Here is a 21716-nt window from a genome sequence, read left to right as displayed (position 1 = left end):
AGGCAAAGTCCAGCAAAAACAGCACAGATTCATTACAGCGTCAGTGTATACAGATGAATCGACTTTCTCACCAGGCAAATAAGTTACCCTACAAAACGAACTAATTCCAACTAGGCTACCCACCCCCACAAGAACTAGCTTCCCAATGACCTGGTTCCAAGTGAGCCAATTCCCAAATCAGGTAAAAAAATTTACCCTGCAAAACAAACGAGCTAATTCCAACTAGGGTGGGCTTGCCCCAAGAGAACCAGTTCTCAAATGAGCCGGTTCAGGGTAGAGTCCAATAACACCTTGCCTCTCCAACAGGGTACCCCAAACAAATTTGAAGGAGGGAACAGAACAGGCTCCATCTTAAAAGCAGGACTCCATCTTGGGCCAGACTGTGGACTTTGAGCTATATGCCCAGTATCTATGGAAACAACATACCAACTGGAAAACCAGGCCCCCAGAAGGAAGAGCCCCAGGACTCTCCGTTACCTAAAAGAATACCCTAATTATCTGTGTAACCAAATAGAATCATAAATTCTATTATGCTTATTGGGGTTCGACCGCAAGCCTATTGATAATTGTCCACTGTTAACTACCTAGGCTTAAGGCTTATGAATCACGGGTTAACTTTGATTGTAGCTTTCTTTTTCCTTTGTTCAGACTAGTTTCAGAGAATTTTGGGGAGGCACGTTTGGGCACGTATGCTTAGGGTATATAAGGTTTTCACAAACTGGTTGGGGTCCTTGGCTAAGAGAAGACTCTGCCTTGGGCCCACCAATGTAATAAAATGCACTCCACTATCTGTATTGTCCTTCTGAGTGCGTTTGTTTCCCGGAACACATGGCTACAAAAAATTGATTTGTCCCATAAAGGAAAACCATAAATTGATAAGAGAAAATGTTCCCAGTGTGCACACTGGAGTGACTTGCCCTCCAAAACTGAGCCCATGAGCTCCTAACACAAAAGGGCACACAAAACAAGCAAACCGGCTGAATTTGCTATTGGATTGGGTAGACATACCCTACAAATGACGCTTACTCCTTGGAAGAAAAGTTATGATCAACCTAGATAGCATATTCAAAAGCAGAGACATTACTTTGCCAACAAAGGTCCGCCTTGTCAAGGCTATAGTTTTTCCAGTGGTCATGTATGGATGTGAGAGTTGGACTATAAAGAAAGCTGAGTACCGAAGAATTGATGCTTTTGAACTGTGGTGTTGGAGAAGACTCTTGAGAGTCCCTTGGACTCCAAGGAGATCCAACCAGTCCATTCTAAAGGAGATCAGTCCCGGGTTTTCTTTGGAAGAAATGATGCTAAAGCTGAAACTCCAGTACTTTGGCCACCTCATGCGAAGAGTTGACTCACTGGAAAAGACTCTGATGCTGGGAGGGATTGGGGGCAGGAGAAGGGGACGACCAAGGATGAGATGTCTGGATGGCATCACCGACTCAATGGACATGAGTTTGAGTGAACTCCGGGAGATGGTGATGGACAGGGAGGCCTGGTGTGCTGCGATTCATGGGGTCACAAAGAGTTGGACACGACTGAGCAACTGAAGTGAACTGAACTGAACCCTACAAATGAAATCGAGTCCATCAGCTCTTGGAAGTTTGTCAGTTCCTTGTTTCAACTGCCAAGCACTGGGGGGCAGCCAGTGCCACTACAGTGAATATTTAAGAAAATACCCTCAGGACAAATGGTCCCAGTATTCCCAGATCAGGGCCAGCTAGCCATCAGCAGCAAAGTACCTGCCTGGCTAAGACAAAATATTACTGAGTCCAAGCTTGCTCACCACACAGCAGGCCAATGAATCTCAGAGATGAGGGGATGAGGCAAGGAAGAGACTTTATTCAAAGCCAGTTGACCAAGATGATGGCAGGCTAGCGTCTCAAAATAACCATCTTGTCAAGGTCTGGTTGCCAGGTTTTTTTATGGATCAGAGATGCACTGGGGAGGGGGGTGGGGTGGGGGAGGTGAGGAAACAAAGTGAAACTATTCAATCCTTGTAAATGTCCCCTAGAATGGGGCAAGCCTCAGGCAGTTGCACTCCCTTACAGCCTTCACAGTTGGGCACCTCAGGCTATCTCCCACAGGCAGGCCATTATGTACAATTGACTGGAAAAAGTCAGTTTTCATTCCAATCCCTAAGAAAGGCAATGCCAAAGAATGCTCAAATTACCGCAAAATTGCACTCATCTCACATGCTAGTAAAGTAATGCTCAAAATTCTCCAAGCCAGGCTTCAGTAATACATGAACTGTGAACTTCCAGATGTTCAAGCTGGTTTTAGAAAAGGCAGAGGAACCACAGATCAAATTGCCAACATTCACTGGATCATCGAAAAAGCAAGAGAGTTCCAGAAAAACTCTATTTCTGCTTTATTGACTATGTGGATCACAATAAACTGTGAAAAATTCTGAAAGAGATGGGAATACCAGACCACCTGATCTGCCTCTTGAGAAATCTGTACGCAGGTCAGGAAGCAACAGTTAGAACTGGATATGGAACAACAGACTGGTTGCAAATTGGGAGTAGTACGTCAAGGCTGTATATTGTCACCCTGCTTATTTAACTCATATGTAGAGTACATCATGAGAAACGCTGGGCTGGATGAAGCACAAGCTGGAATCAAGATTGCCAGGAGAAATATCAATAACCTCAGATATGCAGATGACACCACCCTTATGGCAGAAAGTGAAGAAGAATCAAAGAGCCTCTTGATCAAAGTGAAAGAGGAGAATGAAAAAGCTGGCTTAACGCTCAACATTCAGAAAACGAAGATCATGGCATCCGGTCCCATCGCTTCATGGCAAATAGATGGAGAACCAGTAGAAACAGTGGCAAACATTTTATTTCGGGGGGCACTAAAATCACTGCAGATGGTGATTGCAGCCATGAAAGTTAAAGACGCTTACTCCTTGGAAGAAAAGTTATGACCAACCTAGATAGCAAATTAAAAAGCAGAGACATTATTTTGCCAACAAATGTCTGTCTAGTCAAGGCTATGGTTTTTCCAGTGGTCATGTATGGATGTGAGAGTTGGACTATAAAGAAAGCTGAGCACCAAAGAATAGATTCTTTTGAACTGTGGTATTAGAGAAAACTCTTGAGAGTCCCATGGACAGCAAGGAGATTCAAACAGTCCATTCTAAAGGAGATCAGTCCAGGGTGTTCATTGGTAGGACTGATGTTGAAGCTGAAACTCCAATACTTTGGCCACCTGATGTGAAGAGCTTACTCTTTGGAAAAGACCCTGATGCTGGGAAAGATTGAGAGCAGGAGGAGAAGGGGACAACAGAGGATAAGATGGTTGGATGGCATCACCAACTCAATGGACATGAGTTTGGGTAGCCTCCGTGAGTTGGTGATGGACAGGGGGACCTGGCATGCTGCAGTCCATGGGATCACAAAGAGTGGGACACGACTGAGCGACTGAACTGAACTGAACTGATAATAACAAAAAAGAGTTAAAGTCTCAGAAGCAGGTTCAGTGTAAATTTAAAGTTAACCCTTCTCCGTTACACTCTGTCCAGGTTGGTGATAGTCCTTTGAATTATGTCTTTTTCTTAATGTATAATTCTCTGGTTGCAGGTCTGGAGGCATCTGATCTTTATCCAAAGATAGATTAGTATGATAAGTTTTAGGAACAAACTTAGAGTGTCCCTTGACAGCTCAAGTAAATTTTTTTAACAATATAACACAAGAGCAAAGAACTTACTGGGAAGTGAGCTTTGGGAAACACAAACCTTAATTCACAAAACTGGAAATTAATATTTAGTGAAACAAAAAAAATTTTTTTTTCATTGTGGGGGCATTAATCTTGCAGCCTGAGAAGGCTTTATTCCATGGAATAAAAATGAGGTTCATCAGAGAGCCAGGAAAAGCCAAGTGTCCCTGACCGTTTGATTTCAACAAGTTATTCACTTAGCCAAAATAGCTGTTAAGGGAAGAACAATGACAGAAACGGCCCACAGTGATGGAAACCACCCACAATGACGGAAACCACCAGGCACCATCTAACCATATAACCATCTGCATGAATTGTTTTACGGCAGGAAGTCCTGGTAAGGAACATGGAACTAATAAGTCAGCACCAACCAGAAGAGCTCAGGAATGGTCAAAAGGTGACAGCATATGTCCTACCACCTCCCAGAATCCTCCTCACTGACATCTACCTTGGCTGAGCAATGACTGCACAGCCAAGAAGGACTCTGAGTCAGAATGTTTGGCCAAAGACAATGCGGAAACTAATCCTATCACCATAAAACCTGAGACTGCAAGCCACCTGGCAGAGCAGTCCTCCTGGGTTCCCTTACCCTGCTGCTCTCTACCCAAGCACCCTTTGCCAATAAAGTCTCTTGCTTTGTCAGTACATGTGTCTCCTGAGACAATTCACTTCCGAATGTTAGACAAGAGCCTCATCTGGGCCCTGGAAAGGGTCGAGTCGCCTTCCTGCAACAAAACCATGGAAGATTTCAAAGGCAGTACATCTTAGTAAACCTTGTACTATGGATGAAATTCTTTCCTTGGATTCCACTTTCCACAAAACTTCTTTTTACTTTCTGTATCTTTTCCCATTCAGAAACAGTCACCTGTAAGCCAAACTTACAACTCCTGTCCCTACCTTCCTCCTATTTTTTTTTTTAATTTTTATTTTTTGGCTTTAAATCCAAGGCAAGGAGGGCTGTGTATTTCAAGGACATGATAAGAGTTAACTTCAAGGTGTTTTTCTTTTTTTTTAAGGCAAGTTTTTAACAAGCTACCTGGTCTGACTTGCATATGCAAAAATAAGTGATTTTGTAATTTCAAAAGAAATTTTGTCTTAGCCAATTTTCTCCAGAGTCTAAAGAATATTGTGGCCACACTGTCTTTTCTCTTTCAGTGTTCTTAATATTGATATTACCTTTCAGAAATAGAGATACTTCATATATAATATGTACACAAACATAAAGAGGCAGACTAGAGTTCTCGTTGTTTTTGCCCAGTCGCTCAGTCGTGTCAACTCTTTGCGACCCCATGAACTGCAACAAGCCAGGCTTCCCTGTTCTTCACCATCTCCTGGAGCTTGCTCAAACTCATGTCCATTAGGTCGGTGATGCCATTCAGCCATCTCATCCTCTGTCATCCCCTTCTCCTCCTGACTTCAATCTTTCCCAGCATCAGGGTCTTCTCTAATGAGTCAGCTCTTCTTTGCCAAAGAATGCTCAAACTGCCGCACGATTGCACTCATCTCACACGCTAGTAAAGTAATGCTCAAAATTCTCCCAGCCAGGTTTCAAACAATACGTGAACCATGAACTTCCAGATGTTCAAGCTGGTTTTAGAAAAGGCAGAGGAACCAGAGATCAAATTGCCAACATCCTCTGGATCATTGAAAAAGCAAGAGAGTTCCAGAAAAACATCTATTTCTGCTTTATTGACTATCCCAAAGCCTTTGACTGTGTGCATCACAATAAACTGTGGAGAATTCTAACAGAGCTGGGAATACCAGACCACCCAACCTGCCTCTTGAGAAATCTGTATACAGGTCAGGAAGTGACAGTTAGAACTGGACATGGAACAACAGACTGGTTCCAGATGGGAAAAGGAGTACATCAAGGCTATATATTGTCACCCTGCTTATTTAACTTATATGCAGAGTACATCATGAGAAATGCTCAGCTCGATGAAGCACAGCTAGAATCAAGATTGCTGGGAGAAATATCAATAACCTCAGATATACAGATGACACCACCCTTATGGCAGAAAGTGAAGAAGAACTAAAGAGCCTCTTGATGAAATTGAAAGAGGAGAGTGAAAAAGTTGGCTTAAAGTTCAGCATTCAGAAAACAAAGATCATGGCATTCGGTCCCATCACTTCATGGCAAATAGATGGAGAAACAGTGGAAATAGTGGCAGACTCTATCTTGGGGGGAACTCCAAAATCACTGCAGATGGTGACTGCAGCCATGAAATAAAAAGACCCCTACTCCTTGGAAGAAAAGTTATGCCCGACCTAGATAACATATTGAAAAGCAGAGACAATACTTTGCCAACAAAGTTCCATCTAGTCAAGGCTATGATTTTTCCAGTAGTCATGTATGGATGTAAGATTTGGACTATAAAGAAAGCTGAGCACTGAAGAATTGATGCTTTTGAACTGTGGTGCTGGAGAAGACTCTTGAGAGTCCCTTGGACTGCAAGGAGATCCAACCAGTCCATCCTAAAGGAGATCAGTCCTGGGTGTTCATTGGAAGGACTGATGCTGAAGCTGAAACTCCAATACTTTGGCCACCTGATGCGAAGAACTGACTCATTGGAAAAGACCCTGATGCTGGGAAAGATTGAAGGCAGGAGGAGAAGGGGACCACAGAGGATGTGATGGTGGGATGGTATCACCAACTCAATGGACATGAGTTTGAGTAAACTCCAGGAGTTGGTGATGGACAGGGAGGCCTGGTGTGCTGCAGTCCATGGGGTCGCATACAGTCAGACATGACTGAGCAACTGAACTGAACCAAACTGCTCTGGGAAAAACCCAGGAGAACTGGCCTTCAGACAATTAGATGTTTTGGGGTCAAGATTTTATGAGCCCAAATTCTTGCATCTTCTCGTACCTAGAGAAACACTAATGTCATGAACCAGTGTCTGATCCTGGTTCTCCTGGTAGCCCCTGAGCAGCTTTTCTACTTCTATTAATCATGTACTTTTTTTTTTATTTTATTTTTACTTTATTTTACTTTACAATACTGTATTAGTTTTGCCATACATTGACATGAATCCACCACGGGTGTATACGAGCTCCCAATCCTGAATCCCCCTCCCACCTCCCACCCCACATCATCTCTCTGGATCATCCCCGTGCACCAGCCCCAAGCATCCTGTATCCTGTATTGAACATAGACTGGCACTTCGTTTCTTACTTGATAGTATACATGTTTCAATGCCATTCTCCCAAATCATCCCACCCTCTCCCTCTCCCTCAGAGTCCAAAAGTCCGTTCTATACATCTGTGTCTCTTTTGCTGTCTCGTATACAGGGTCATCATTACCATCTTTCTAAATTCTGTATATATATGTCAGTATACTATATTGGTGTTTTTCTTTCTGGCTTACTTCACTCTGTATAATCGGCTCAAGTTTCATCCATCTCATTAGAACTGATTCAAATGTATTCTTTTTAATGGCTGAGTAATACTCCATTGTGTATATGTACCACTGCTTTCTTATCCATTCATCTGCTGATGGACATCTAGGTTGCTTCCATGTCCTGGCTATTATAAACAGTGCTGCAATGAACATTGGGGTACATGTGTCTCTTTCAATTCTGGTTTCCTCGGTGTGTATGCCCAGCAGTGGGATTGCTGGGTCATAAGGCATTTCTATTTCCAGTTTTTTAAGGAATCTCCACACTGTTCTCCATAGTGGCTGTACTAGTTTGCATTCCCACCAACAGTGTAAGAGGGTTCCCTTTTCTCCACACCCTCTCCAACATTTATTGCTTGTAGACTTTTGGATCGCAGCCATTCTGGCTGGTGTGAAATGGTACCTCATTGTGGTTTCGATTTGCATTTCTCTGATAATGAGTGATGTTGAGCATCTTTTCATGCGTTTGTTAGCCATCCATATGTCTTCTTTGAAGAAATGCCTATTTAGTTCTTTGGCCCATTTTTTGATTGGGTAGTTTATTTTTCTGGACTTGAGCTGCATAAGTTGCTTGTATATTTTTGAGATTAGTTGTTTGTCAGTTGCTTCATTTGCTATTGTTTTCTCCCTTTCAGAAGGCTGTCTTTTCACCTTACTTATAGTTTCCTTTGTTGTGCAGAAGCTTTTAATTTTAATTAGATCCCATTTGTTTATTTTTGCTTTTATTTCTAGTATTCTGGGAGGTGGATCATAGAGGATCCTGCTGTGATTTATGTCGGAGAGTGTTTTGCCTATGTTCTCCTCTAGGAATTTTATAGTTTCTGGTCTTATGTTTAGATCTTTAATCCATTTTGAGTTTATTTTTGTGTGTGGTGTTAGAAAGTGATCTAGTTTCATTCTTTTACAAGTGGTTGACCAGTTTTCCCAGCACCACTTGTTAAAGAGATTGTCTTTACTCCATTGTATATTCTTGCCTCCTTTGTTGAAGATAAGGTGTCCCTATGTGTGTGGATTTATCTCTGGGCTTTCTATTTTGTTCCATTGATCTATATTTCTGTCTTTGTGCCAATACCATACTGTCTTAATGACTGTGGCTTTGTAGTAGAGCCTGAAGTCAGGCAAGTTGATTCCTCCAGTTCCATTCTTCTTTCTCAAGATTGCTTTGGCTATTTGAGGTTTTTTGTATTTCCATACAAATCTTGAAATTATTTGTTCTAGCTCTGTGAAAAATACCGCTGGTAGCTTGATAGGGATTGCATTGAATCTGTAGATTGCCTTGGGTAGTATACTTGTTTTCACTATATTGATTCTTCCAATCCATGAACATGGTATATTTCTCCATCTTTTAGTGTCCTCTTTGATTTCTTTCATCAGTGTTTTATAGTTTTCGATATATAGGTCTTTAGTTTCTTTAGGTAGGTATATCCCTAAGTATTTTATTCTTTTCGTTGCAATGGTGAATGGAATTGTTTCCTTAATTTCTTTTTCTACTTTCTCATTATTAGTGTATAGGAATGCAAGGGATTTCTGAGTGTTGATTTTATATCCTGCAACTTTACTATATTCATTGATTAGCTCTAGTAATTTTCTGGTGGAGTCTTTAGGATTTTCTATGTAGAGGATCATGTCATCTGCAAACAGTGAGAGTTTTACTTCTTCTTTTCCAATTTGGATTCCTTTTATTTCTTTTTCTGCTCTGATTGCTGTGGCTAAACTTCCAGAACTATGTTGAATAGTAGCGGTGAAAGTGGGCACCCTTGTCTTGTTCCTGACTTTAGGGGAAATGCTTTCAATTTTTCACCATTGAGGATAATGTTAGCTGTGGGTTTGTCATATATAACTTTTATTATGTTGAGGTATGTTCCTTCTATTCCTGCTTTCTGAAGAGTTTTTATCATAAATGGATGTTGAATTTTGTCAAAGACCTTCTCTGCATCTACTGAGATAATCATATGGCTTTTATTTTTCAATTTGTTAATGCAGTGAATTACATTGATTGATTTGTGGATATTGAAGAATCCTTGCATCCCTGGGATAAAGCCCACTTGGTCATGGTGTATGATCTTTTTAATGTGTTGTTGGATTCTGATTGCTAGAATTTTGTTGAGGATTTTTGCATCTATGTTCATCAGTGATATTGACCTGTAGTTTTCTTTTTTGTGGCATCTTTGTAGGTTTTGGTATTAGGGTGATGGTGGCCTCATAGAATGAGTTTGGAAGTTTACCTTCCTCTGACATTTTCTGAAAGAGTTTCAGTAGGATAGGTGTTAGCTCTTCTCGAAATTTTTGGTAGAATTCAGCTGTGAAGCCGTCTGGACCTGGGCTTTTGTTTGCTGGAAGATTTCTGATTACAGTTTCAATTTCCATGCTTGTGATGGGTCTGTTAAGATTTTCTATTTCTTCCTGGCTCAGTTTTGGAAAGTTGTACTTTTCTAAGAATTTGTCCATTTCTTCCACGTTGTCCATTTTATTGGCATATAATTGCTGATAGTAGTCTCTTATGATCCTTTGTATTTCTGTGCTGTCTGTTGTGATCTCTCCATTTTCATTTCTAATTTTATTGATTTTATTCTTCTCCCTTTGTTTCTTGATGAGTCTGGCTAATGGTTTGTCAATTTTATTTATCCTTTCAAAGAACCAACTTTTGGCTTTGTTGATTTTTGCTATGGTCTCTTTTGTTTCTTTATCATTTATTTCTGCCCTAATTTTTAAGATTTATTTCCTTCTACTAACCCTGGGGTTCTCCATTTCTTCCTTTTCTAGTTGCTTTAGGTGTAGAGTTAGGTTATTTATTTGACTTTTTTCTTGTTTCTTGAGGTATGCCTGTATTGCTATGAACTTTCCTCTAAGCGCTGCTTTTATAGTGTCCCACAGGTTTTGGGTTGTTGTGTTTTCATTTTCATTCATTTCTATGCATAATTTGATTTCTTTTTTGATTTCTTCTGTAATTTGTTGGTTATTCAGAAGCGTGTTGTTCAGCCTACATATGTTGGGATTTTTAATAGTTTTTCTCCTGTAATTGAGATCTAATCTTAGTGCATTATGGTCAGAAAAGATGCTTGGAATGATTTCAATTTTTTTTGAATTTATCAAGGTTAGATTTATGGGCCAGGATGTGATCTATCCTGGAAAAGGTTCCGTGAGCACTTGAGAAAAAGATGAAATTCATTGTTTTGGGGTGAAATGTCCTATAGATATCAATTAGGTCTAACTGGTCTATTGTATCATTTAAAGTTTGTGTTTCTTTGTTAATTTTCTGTTTAGTTGATCTGTCCATAGGTGTGAGTGGGGTATTAAAGTCTCCCACTATTATTGTGTTATTGTTAATTTCCCCTTTCATGCTTGTTAGCATTTGTCTTACATATTGTGGTGCTCCTATGTTGGGTGCATATATATTTATAATTGTTATATCTTCTTCTTGGATTGATCCTTTGATCATTATGTAGTGGCCTTCTTTGTCTCTTTTCACAGCCTTTGTTTTAAAGTCTATTTTATCGGAGATGAGTATTGCTACTCCTGCTTTCTTTTGGTCTCTATTTGCATGGAATATCTTTTTCCAGCCCTTCACTTTCAGTCTATATGTGTCCGTTGTTTTGAGGTGGGTCTCTTGTAGGCAGCATATATAGGGATCTTGTTTTTTTATCCATTCAGCCAGTCTTTGCCTTTTGGTTGGGGCATTCAACCCATTTATGTTTAAGGTAATTATTGATAAGTGTGATCCCGTTGCCATTTACTTTATTGTTTTGGGTTCGGGTTTATATGCCCTTTTTGTGTTTCTTGTCTAGAGAATATCCTTTAGTATTTGTTGGAGAGCTGGTTTGGTGGTGCTGAATTCTCTCAGCTTTTGCTTGTCTGTAAAGCTTTTTATTTCTCCTTCATATTTGAATGAGATCCTTGCTGGGTACAGTAATCTGGGCTGTAGGTTATTTTCTTTCATCACTTTAAGTATGTCTTGCCATTCCCTCCTGGCCTGAAGAGTTCCTATTGAAAGGTCTGCAGTTATCCTTATGGGAATCCCCTTGTGTGTTATTTGTTGTTTTCCCCTTGCTGCTTTTAATATTTGTTCTTTGTGTTTGGTCTTTGCTAATTTGATTAATATATGTCTTGGGGTGTTTCGCCTTGGGTTTATCCTGTTTGGAACTCTCTGGGTTTCTTGGACTTGGGTGATTATTTCCTTCCCCATTTTAGGGGAGTTTTCAACTATTATCTCCTCAAGAATTTTCTCATGGTCTTTCTTTTTGTCTTCTTCTTCTGGGACTCCTATAATTCGAATATTGGAGCATTTCATATTGTCCTGGAGGTCTCTGAGGTTGTCCTCGTTTCTTTTAATTCATTTTTCTTTTTTCCTCGCTGATTGATTTATTTCTACCATTCTATCTTCTATTTCACTAATCCTATCTTCTGCCTCCATTATTCTACTATTTGTTGCCTCCAGAGTGTTTCTGATCTCATTTATTGCATTATTCATTATATATTGACTCTTTTATTTCTTCTAGGTCCTTGTTAAACCTTTCTTGCATCTTCTCAGTCCTTGTCTCCAGGCTATTCATCTGTGATTCCATTTTGATTTCAAGATTTTGGACCATTTCACTATCAATATTTGGAATTCTTTCTCAGGTAGATTCCCTATCTCTTCCTCTTTGGTTTGTTTTGGTAGGCATTTCTCCTGTTCCTTTACCTGCTGGGTATTCCTCTGTCTCTTCATCTTGGTTATATTGCTGCATTTGGGGTGGCCTTTCTATATTCTGGGAATTTGTGGAGTTCTCTTTATTATGGAGTTTCCTCACTGTGGGTGGGGTTGTATCAGTGGCTTGTCAAGGTTTCTTGGTTAGGAAGGCTTGTGTTGGAGTTCTGGTGGGTGGAGCTGGATTTCTTCTCTCTGGAGTGCTATGAATTGTCCAGTAATGGGTTGTGAGACGTCAATGGTTTTGGAGTAGTTTTGAGCTGCCTGTATATTGAAGCTCAGGGGTGTGTTCCTGTGTTGCTGGAGAATTTGCATGGTATGTCTTGCTCTGGAACTTGTTGGCCCTTGGGTGGTGCTTGGTTTCAGTGTAGGTATGGAGGCGTTTGATGAGCTCCTATTGATTAATGTTCCCTGGATTCAGGATTTCTCTGATGTTCTTAGGATTTGGACTTAAGCCTCCTGTTTCTGGTTTTCAGTTTTATTTTTACCCTAGCCTCAGGACTTCTCCATCTATACAGCACTGATGATAAAGCATCTAGGTTAAAGATGAAAGGTTTCTCCACATTGAGGGTCACCCGTAGAGGTTCACTGAGTTACACGGAGAAGAGAAGAGGGAGGGGGTAGTTAGAGGTGACTGGAATGAGATGAGGTGGGATCAAAAGAGGAGAGAGCAAGCTAGCCAGTAGTCACTTCCTTATGTATGCTCCATAGTCTGGACCACTCAGAGGTGTTCACAGAGTTATACAGGGAAGAGGAGAAGGAGGAAGTAGACAGAGGTGGCCAGGAGGATAAAAGAGGGAAATGAAAGGGAGAGAGAGAGATCCGGCCAGTAACCAGTTCCCTGAGTGTTCTCCACCATCTGGAACACACAGAGATTCACAGGGTTAGGTAGAGAAGAGAAGGGAGAGGGAGGAGACAGAGGCCACCTGGTGGAGAAAAAGGAGAGTCCAAAGGAGGGGAGAGTGGTCAAGCCAGTAATCTCGCTCTCAGGTAAAATTGGGTACTGAAGATTGGGTTTTTACATGTACAAAATTGACAACAAATACCAAAAAGCAAAGATTAAAAATCTGGAGTAGAGATTGGATTTTCAAAAATACAATATTAAAGAAAAGAAGAAGAAGAAGAGGAAGAAAAGAAAGATAAACAAACAAAACAAAACAAAAAAAGCCACAAGAATTATTAAAAATAATAATTAGAGAAATAGAGTACTTAAAAATTTAAGAAAGTTTTTTAAAAAAAGAAGAAAAAACAATCACGCAACCCCATCAACTCAAAAAAAAAAAAAAAAAGATTGTAAAGTAGTAAAGGTAAATCTGGCCCTTTCTCTGGTGTTGTGGGTTGTGTGGGGTCACTTCCAAGGTGGTTCCCTCTGTTTAACTTCCTCTGTTTGTGGTCTCTTCAGTGTCTGATTTCTGTCTTGACACAGGGAGGGCGGTGGTGGACACACTAGGCTCACTATTCAGTCTCGCTGTGGGGAGGGAGGGATGCTGCAAACAATTATTACTGGCGTGTGCTTGCAGTGTCTCATCCACTCTGGGCTTTCCCCTGCTCAGGCACACACCACTCAGGCTCTACGTAGCTCCACCGGGGAACCGTCTGAGGCCGGCCCTAGGCTTCATGCACCTCCCCGGTCTAAGCCACTCCCGCTCAGCGCTCAGGAAGCCCTCAGAGGTGCAGATTTGGTTGGGCCTGCATTTTGTGCCCTTCCCAGGTCCAAGTAGCTCAGGAGTTTGGCGAACGCAATCGCTGCGACTATGGCCTTTCCCTGCTGCTCACTTTTCTGGGTGTACCGCTGGCATCCCTTCTCAGGTAGATGATGACTGTCCAGAACCCACAGAAGTCTTAGTTAACAAAGAAGCCTGCTTTGCATTTTGGTAGGTAATGTCTCTCTTGGGCTGCAATTGCCCCCTTCCAGGCCTTAAGGCTCTGGCTGCCTGTCACCGGAGGGGCATGGTCTGCAGCTGGCTATTTCTGATCCATCCTTTGCTCTGTGCGTGGTCCTGGCGGTGTCTTATGTTCAAGCGTTTCGCGTGGTAGCTATCCTACAGTCTGGTTTGCTAGCCCAAGTTAGTTCGCTCTGTCCACACGTGGGGCGTTCTGGCCCGATTCTCAAAAAAGCACTGCAGCCCGTGCCTCCCGCAGCCCGATTCTCAAAAAGCACTGCCGGCTGCGCCTCCTGCTCCTCCCTGCCCAGCCCCCACTTGCTAGTGGCGGATGCAGGCGTCTGCGCTGCTTTTCCGCTGGGAGAGTTACTATTGGGCTCGTAATCTGTTGGTTTTAATTATTTATTTATTTTTCCTTCCTGTTATGTTGCCCTCTGTGCTTCCAAAGCTCGCCATAGACTCGGCTGCGAGAATGTTTCCTGGTGTTTGGAAACCTCTCTTTTTAAGAGTCTCTTCCCGGGATGGGATTCCCTTCCTGGGATGGAGCTCCCTCCCTACCTCCTTTGTCTCTTTTTTTGTCTTATTATATTTTTTCCTACCTGTTTTTGAAGCCAATGATCTGCTTTGCTGGGTGCCTGATGTCCTCTGCCAGCATTCAGAAGTTGTTTTGTGGAATTTACTCAGCGTTGAAATGTTCTTTTGATGAATTTTTGAGGGAGAAAGTGGTCTCCCCATCCTATTCCTCTGCCATCTTAGGACCGCCCCTAATCATGTACTTTTAACTTCCTTGTTAAGTTTGTTTCTTCTAGAATACAACTAATCTCCAAGTGGTAGTGCGACAAGAATATTCTCTGACCAACACCAGATGATGCTGAAACAAGTCACCTTATCATTCCATGGACTCTCATCTCCCTCCGTAAATGCACCCTGACAGAGAGCAGGCAAAGAGACCCCAGAGCCCCACAACACCCCTGTATAGCCTGAGAAGTCAGAGTGGTCATCACCCCTTTTCCTTTGATACTGGGTTCCCAAATGCCTGAGAAGGGAAATAGGAAGATAGTTAGACATGAGCAGGGTATCAAAAGGGGCCAAAGAATTGGCCCTAAAAATAGAGGGAAGATTGTGGTGACCCAAGCAGGTAAAACCAAGGATGGTCTTGGAATGCAGGAACAGAAAAACCAGACTCTTACCATCCTTCCCTCCCCCATATTACAACTATTAACAGATTTCAGGTCCTCCTGAGCAGTACAACCTGTCTCCCCTCCTACCCCTTACCGGGAGAAGGTATTAGCCTTACTATTCCCCACATACATGCCTCATCCAATCAGCAAATGACTGCAAGACCCCTGTCCCATTCTTTTTACCCTGGGTATAAAAGTGTACTAAGGAGCCTTGTTCAACATGGGTTCTCCCTTGAGCTAGCATCTCCCATCATGCCAGATTCTAACAGCATCTCCCATTCTAATAAACTTTATTTCCCTCTCATGTCTGGAAATTCTTTTCCAACCCATGCCTGGACCATGACACATCTTCTGTATTATTGGACTTGGTTTGCCAATATTTTGTTGAGGATTTTTGCATGTATGTTTGTCAAAGGTGTTGGCCTGTAATTTTCTTATTTTGTGGTGTCTTTGTCTGATTTTGGTGTCAGGATGATGGTGGCTTTGTGAGATGAATTTGGGAGTATTCCCTATTTAGTGCCTTAGAAGAGTTTCAGAAGGATAGATAGAAGTCCTTTGTATGCCTGGTAGACTTTCCCTATGGACTAGACTGGGTTAGACTTTTCTTTGCTGAGAGTTTTGTTTTGTTTTGTTTTGTTTAATTACAGATTGAGATACTCTTCTGGTGGTCAGGTCAAATGGTCTAATTATGCTTGACTTGTAGTCTGTGTAAGTTTCTAGAAATTTTTTCAATTTTCTAAGTTGCCCAATTTGTTGGCCTATTCAAAGAATATTTTTTTTCAGATTTTCATGGTATCTGCTATGTATCCTTTCATTTCTCATTTTATCTGGGTCCTTTCTCTTTTTTGTGAATCTGGCTAAAAATGGATAATTTTACCTTTTTAAATAGTGCATGGTTTCTTTGATCTCTTATTTTCTCTCTGATCTCCATTCCTTTTGTTCATATTGTGCTGTTTTTTCTTTTGCTAATTCTTTTATTTGGTAGGTTAAGTTGTTTGAGTATTTTTTAATTTTATTTCTTGAAGGTCTATATCGCTATGAACTTCCCGCTTTAAACTAATTTGGCAGAGTCCAGTAAATTATAGAGAGTTGTGTTTTCATTTTCATTTGTCTGAGGTATTTCAATTCTTTTTTGATCTCACTGTTGACACATTGATTCTTTCCAGAAGCATGTTTAGTCTCTACATGTTTGTTCTTTTTCAGTTTGTTTCTTCCGTTGATGTAACAGTCAAGAAAATGCTTAATATAAGTTTTATCCCCTTATATTTATTGAGGTTTATTTCTTGACTTAGTAGATCTATCCTGGAAAATATTCCATGTGCACTTCAAAAAAACTGAAATTTTGCCTTGTTAGATGGTATGACCTATGGGTATCAGGTAAGTCCAACTGATGTATTGTATCATTTAAGACTATGATTGACTTATTTGTTTTTACTATCTTGTCTGTTTTTCTTTTTAATGTCACTGGGCTGTTAGGCTCCTCCTGTTATCAATCTCTGTCTTCATGTCTATTAATATTTGCCTTATGTATGTTGTTGATGTTTAATTTCTAAGTGTGTCTGACTCTTTGGCACCCCAGGGACTGTAGCCTGCCAGGCTCCTCTGTCCATGGGATTTCCCAGGCAAGAATACTGGAGTGGGTTGCCATTTCCTCCTCCAGGGGATCTTCTCAACCCAGGGATTGAACCCACATCTCCTGCACTGGCAGGCAGATTCTTTACCACCTAGCCACTAGGGAAGCCCTTTTTTATATGTTAGGTGGTCTTATATTAGATGTGTCTGTGTTAACAAACACTCTCTTCTTGCACTGACCCTTCAACCATTATATAATGCTCTTTTTGCCTTTTTGTCCTTTGATTTAAAGTCTGTTTTACCTGACAAGAGTATTGCTATTCCTGCTTTCTTGCATGAAATCTTTCTCTATCCTCTCAGTTTCTGTCTCTGTGTATCTTTCACCATGAAATGAGTCTCTTATAGGCAGCCTATTGAAGGGTCTTGTTTTTTTAATTCAGTGAGACACCCTATGTCTTTTTGCTTTTCAAAGCTATTTTTAGCCACTAAAGAGCATATGCTTATTTACTGACAGTAATTCAGTGTACATAAAATGACTAAATTCCACAAGTCTTGCTAGTTGTAAGTAACAGCAGATGTGTTGAATAATGTTGATTCCAATTGTGAATGCATTGATGCATATTTTAGTAGGATTGGCTTACCTGTAAATAAAATATTGCTACTGAAGGTAAAAGAACATTATTAACCCAGGCTTCCTGCATTGCAGGCAGATTCTTTACCATCTGAGTCACCAGGGAAGCCCAAAGAATATAAAACAGTATCAAAGTTTGGGCTTCCCAGGTGGTGCTAGTGGTAAGGAACCCACCTGCCAATTCAGGAGACCTAAGAGATGTGGGTCTGATCCCTGGGTCGGGAAGATCCCTTGGAGAAGGGAATGGCAAACCACTCCAGTATTCTTGGCTGAAGAATCCCATGGACAGAGGAGCCCGGTGGGCTACAGTTCATAAGTTTGCAAAGAGTTGGACATGACTGAAGTGACTTAACACACAATATCAAAGTTAAAGCATATAATGATTTGGGTATTTGGGGGCAGTTTTCTTTTTAATTTAATTTTTCATATTCAGATATAGTTTATTATCAATGTTATGTTAGTTCAGGTATACAGCAAAGCAGCTCAGGTATACATCTACATATATCCATCTGTTTCAGATTTGTTCCTCATATAGATAATCACAGAATATTGAGTTGATTTCCCTGTGCTATACAGTAGGTCCTTGCTGATTATCTATTTTATATATAGTAGTATATATGTATGTTAATTTCAAACTCCTAATTTATCCCTCCCCTGCGTGCCTTGCCTGTTTGGGAACCACTAGTTTATTTCCAAAATCTGTGGAAAATCCCGTGGACAGAGGAGCCTGGTGGGCTACAGTTCATGGGGTTGCAAAGAATCAGACACAACTTAGCAACTAAACAAGAAAAACAATTACAACTTTATTTACTCCTAAGTGATATTTTTAGAGGAAGTAAGAAGCTATAGTTCAGTTAATTTTCTACACACACACTGGATTTTTACCACAACCAATTATTCAAGTGGGCAGTAACTTTTCTAGTTGCCATTGGACAAAAATCAAAGCATATTTTAAAATACACATTAATCTGTCTGTGTTTAAAGGACTGCCCTTTTAAGGAAATTTAACATTTTATTTATCTTAATAGTATGTCAGAAACATTTATTTTAAAGCTGTGATTTCTAAGATTTTATACATAATTACATACATGTATGCAGAGGAGATTAGATAGAAATAGATAGACATGATAAATAGATGATAGGCAGAGACAGAGGAGGAGGAGAGAGTGAGGGCAGGGTAGGGGGACAGGAAGAGAGAACTGGCAACCCTAAGGCTTGGCTGTGCTGTAAGCTGCAGAGAACAGTATGTCAGTGATCTGTAAAGCTCCTGAATTCTCACTTTTAAGTAGTAAACTAACTTTGTAGTTGTTTCCAGCTCTTTTGCTGTATTTCCTTAGACACACATTTTTAGGCTACAATGGACTTACTAATGGACGAAACCCCATTTCAGCTCACACCTGCCACCAGCCTGAAGCACCAGCCCACGCACACATTGAGAGCCATCGACCTCCCCTCCTTTGACTGCACTTTGGTGTACACCTGCCATCTGGCATTCTTCCTCTCAGGTGGACCTGAGCACAGCACATGTAAAGCAGACGTGAAATGGACAGGGAAGGCCCCTGTCTATAAAAGTAAGTCCCTGGTGAGAAGTGAGAGTGGGTCCCTGCAGAGCAGGTGAGTGTCAGTTGCCCACCAGACTCATGTCCAGGTGGAAGACCCCCAAGTAGTAACCTCTTAGAGGTGCTGCCCATCACCTCAGTTCAGCTCAGTTCAGTTGCTCAGTCGTGTCCGACTCTTTGCGACCCCATGAATCGCAGCACGCCAGACCTCCCTGTCCATCACCAACTCCCGGAGTTTACCCAGATTCACGTCCATCGAGTCAGTGATGCCATCCAGCCATCTCATCCTCTGTCGTCCCCTTCTCCTCCTGCCCCTAATCCCTCCCAGCATCAGAGTCTTTTCCAATGAGTCAACTCTTCGCATGAGGTGGCCAAAGTACTGGAGTTTCAGCTTTAGCATCATTCCTTCCAAAGAAATCCCAGGGCTGATCTCCTTCAGAATGGACTGGTTGGATCTCCTTGCAGTCCAAGGGACTCTCAAGAGTCTTCTCCAACACCACCGTTCAAAAGCATCAATTCTTCAGTGCTCAGCCTTCTTCACAGTCCAGGTCTCACATCCATACATGACCATAGGAAAAACCATAGCCTTGACCTCACCCCAGCTCAAATCCATGCTTGCTGTGTGTGAGCTGTGTGTGTGAATATGTGTACAGTCTGTTGGGGGCAGAGGCGGCACAGGTTAATGAGAGGTGCAGATCTCATTATTTGCAAGTCACATTTTAAGTCAAAGAGAAGCCCACTAGGAGTTAAAAGGACAATAAAATGCAGTGTGTCTTTGGAAAATGTGTTTTATAGTGAAAATGGGCAAATATCACCAGTGTTGGTGAATATATAACATAGGTCTGTAACTTTTGAGACTGCAGCTGTTTATGGTAGGATATAGGTTTATGTGTCCCTGCCATTGGTTCTGCTTTTTAAACTTACAAAAATGATGAACACCAGAATGGTGCACTAATGACTCACAAAGTTGTGTATTTACAAATAAAAGGAAGACCGAGTCAGAGCTGACAGCATGACAGCTTCAGCTTCACCACCAAACCACGCTTAGACCTGATAGCTAAGCAGCAGAAACAGACATGACAGGGTGTGACACAGTCCACGCCTGTCGCGGTAGCTTCTTGAAGCTTCCTTTAGTTCTCACTTTTGAAAGAAACAATTCTGTGAGTTAGAATTCCCCAGGAAACACATCTCTGCCCTCAGGATTCCCCCTGAAACCCACTTCTGCCCTCAGAATTCCAACAGACACCGTCTTCTACCCCTCAGGATCCCTGGGAAACCAGTACAGCCCATGGGGAAGCCTCGGATAGAGTTTTCACCTGGTGGGGAATTACCGAGAGACCAACAAGTGCCCCTGGGGAATCCGCAGGACACCACATTCCTCTGGTGGGGAATCCCTGGGAAACCATGTCCTCCTGGTGGGGAAAGCCTTAGAAAAAACCTGCCCTCAGAATTCCTCAGGACATCTCCTTCTGTCAGTGGGGAGTCCCCTGGACACCACCTACTGTCCTCAGAATATCCCGGGAAACGCCCTTGGGTGAGTGGGGAATCCCCCAGACACCATGTTCTGCCCTCAGTAACACTGGGAAATCTCCTTCTGTCAGTGGGGAGTCCCCTGGACACCACCTTCTGTCGTCAGAATATCACGGCAAATTCCCTTCTATCGGTGGAGAATCCCCTGGACACTACCTTGTGCCCTCAGAATATCCTGAAAAACCACCTTCTGCTAATGGGGAATGCCCCGAACACAACCTTCTGTCCTTAGAATATTCCGGGAAATCACCTTCTCTTGAGGCAATCCCCTGGACACCAACTACTGTCTTCAGATTACGGAGGAAAATCCCTTTCTGTCGGTCGGGAATCCCCCAACACAACATTCTGCCCTCAGAATGTCCTGGGAAACCCCCTTCTGTCAGTGGGGAATTCCTTGGAAACCAACTTCTGTTCTCAGAATACCCCGGGTTGTGTCAGTGGTAAATCCCCCGGACAATGTATTTCTGACCACAAAATATCCCAGGAAACCCTTTTAGTCAGTGGGGAATCCCCCGGACACCACCATCATTCCTCAGAATATCCCCAGAAACCCTCTTCTGTCAGTGGGGAATGCCCTGGACATCACATTCTGTCCTCAGTAACCCTGGGAAATCCCCTTCTATCAAGGGGAACCCCCCAGACACCACCTTCTGTCCTCAGAAGATCCCAGGAGACCGCTTTCAGTTGTTGGGGAATCTGCCGCACTATACCTTCTGCTTTCAGAATTTACCAGGAAATTCCCTTCTGTCAGTGGGGAGTTCTCTGGACACCATCTTCTCTGATCAAATTCCCAAGGAAATCACTTCTGTCAGTGGGGAATCCCCTGGACCCCACCTTCTGTTCTTAGAATATCCCAGGAAACCCCCCTTTTTTAGTGGAGAATCCCCTGGACACCACATTCTTCCCTCAGAATGTCCCAGGAAACCCCACTCTGTCAGTGGGGAGTCCTGAGGACATCAAATTCTGATCAGAGAATGTCCCAGGAAACTGTTCTATCAGTGGGGAATCCCCTGGACACCACTTCTGTCCTCAGAATATCCCAGGAAACCCCCTTCTGTCAGTGGGGAATTCCCAGACACCTCATTCGAACCTCAGAGAATCCCAGGAAATCCAATTCTGTCAGTGGGAAATCCCCTGCTGTCAGTGGGAAATCCCCTGGACCCCAACTTATGTCCTGAGAATATCAGATGAAATCCTGTTCTGTCAGTGAAGAATCCCCCAGATACCAACTTCCGTCCTCAGAATATCCCAAGAAACCCCTCCTGTCAGTGGGGAATCCACAGGACACCACCTTCTGCCCTCTGTAACCCTGGAAAATCCCCTTCTGTCAGTGGGCAATACTCCTGACACCAACTTCTGTCCTCAGAATATCCTGGGAAATCCCCCTTAAACCTGGGGGAATCCCCTGGACATCCCCTTTTGTCCTCAGTAATCCTGGGAAATCCCCTTTTATCAAGGGGAATCCCCCAGACACCACCTTCTGTCCTCAGAAGATCCCAGGAACTCCCTTCTGTCAGTGAGAAATCCCCCAGAAACCATAATCTGACCACAAAATATCCCAGGAA

This window comes from Oryx dammah, unplaced genomic scaffold (assembly GCF_014754425.2).
Source record: "Oryx dammah isolate SB20612 unplaced genomic scaffold, SCBI_Odam_1.1 HiC_scaffold_11210, whole genome shotgun sequence".
Taxonomy (NCBI): Eukaryota; Metazoa; Chordata; class Mammalia; order Artiodactyla; family Bovidae; genus Oryx; species Oryx dammah.
The sequence above is the reverse complement of the archived record's forward strand: the minus strand, read 5'-3'. Positions refer to the sequence as shown.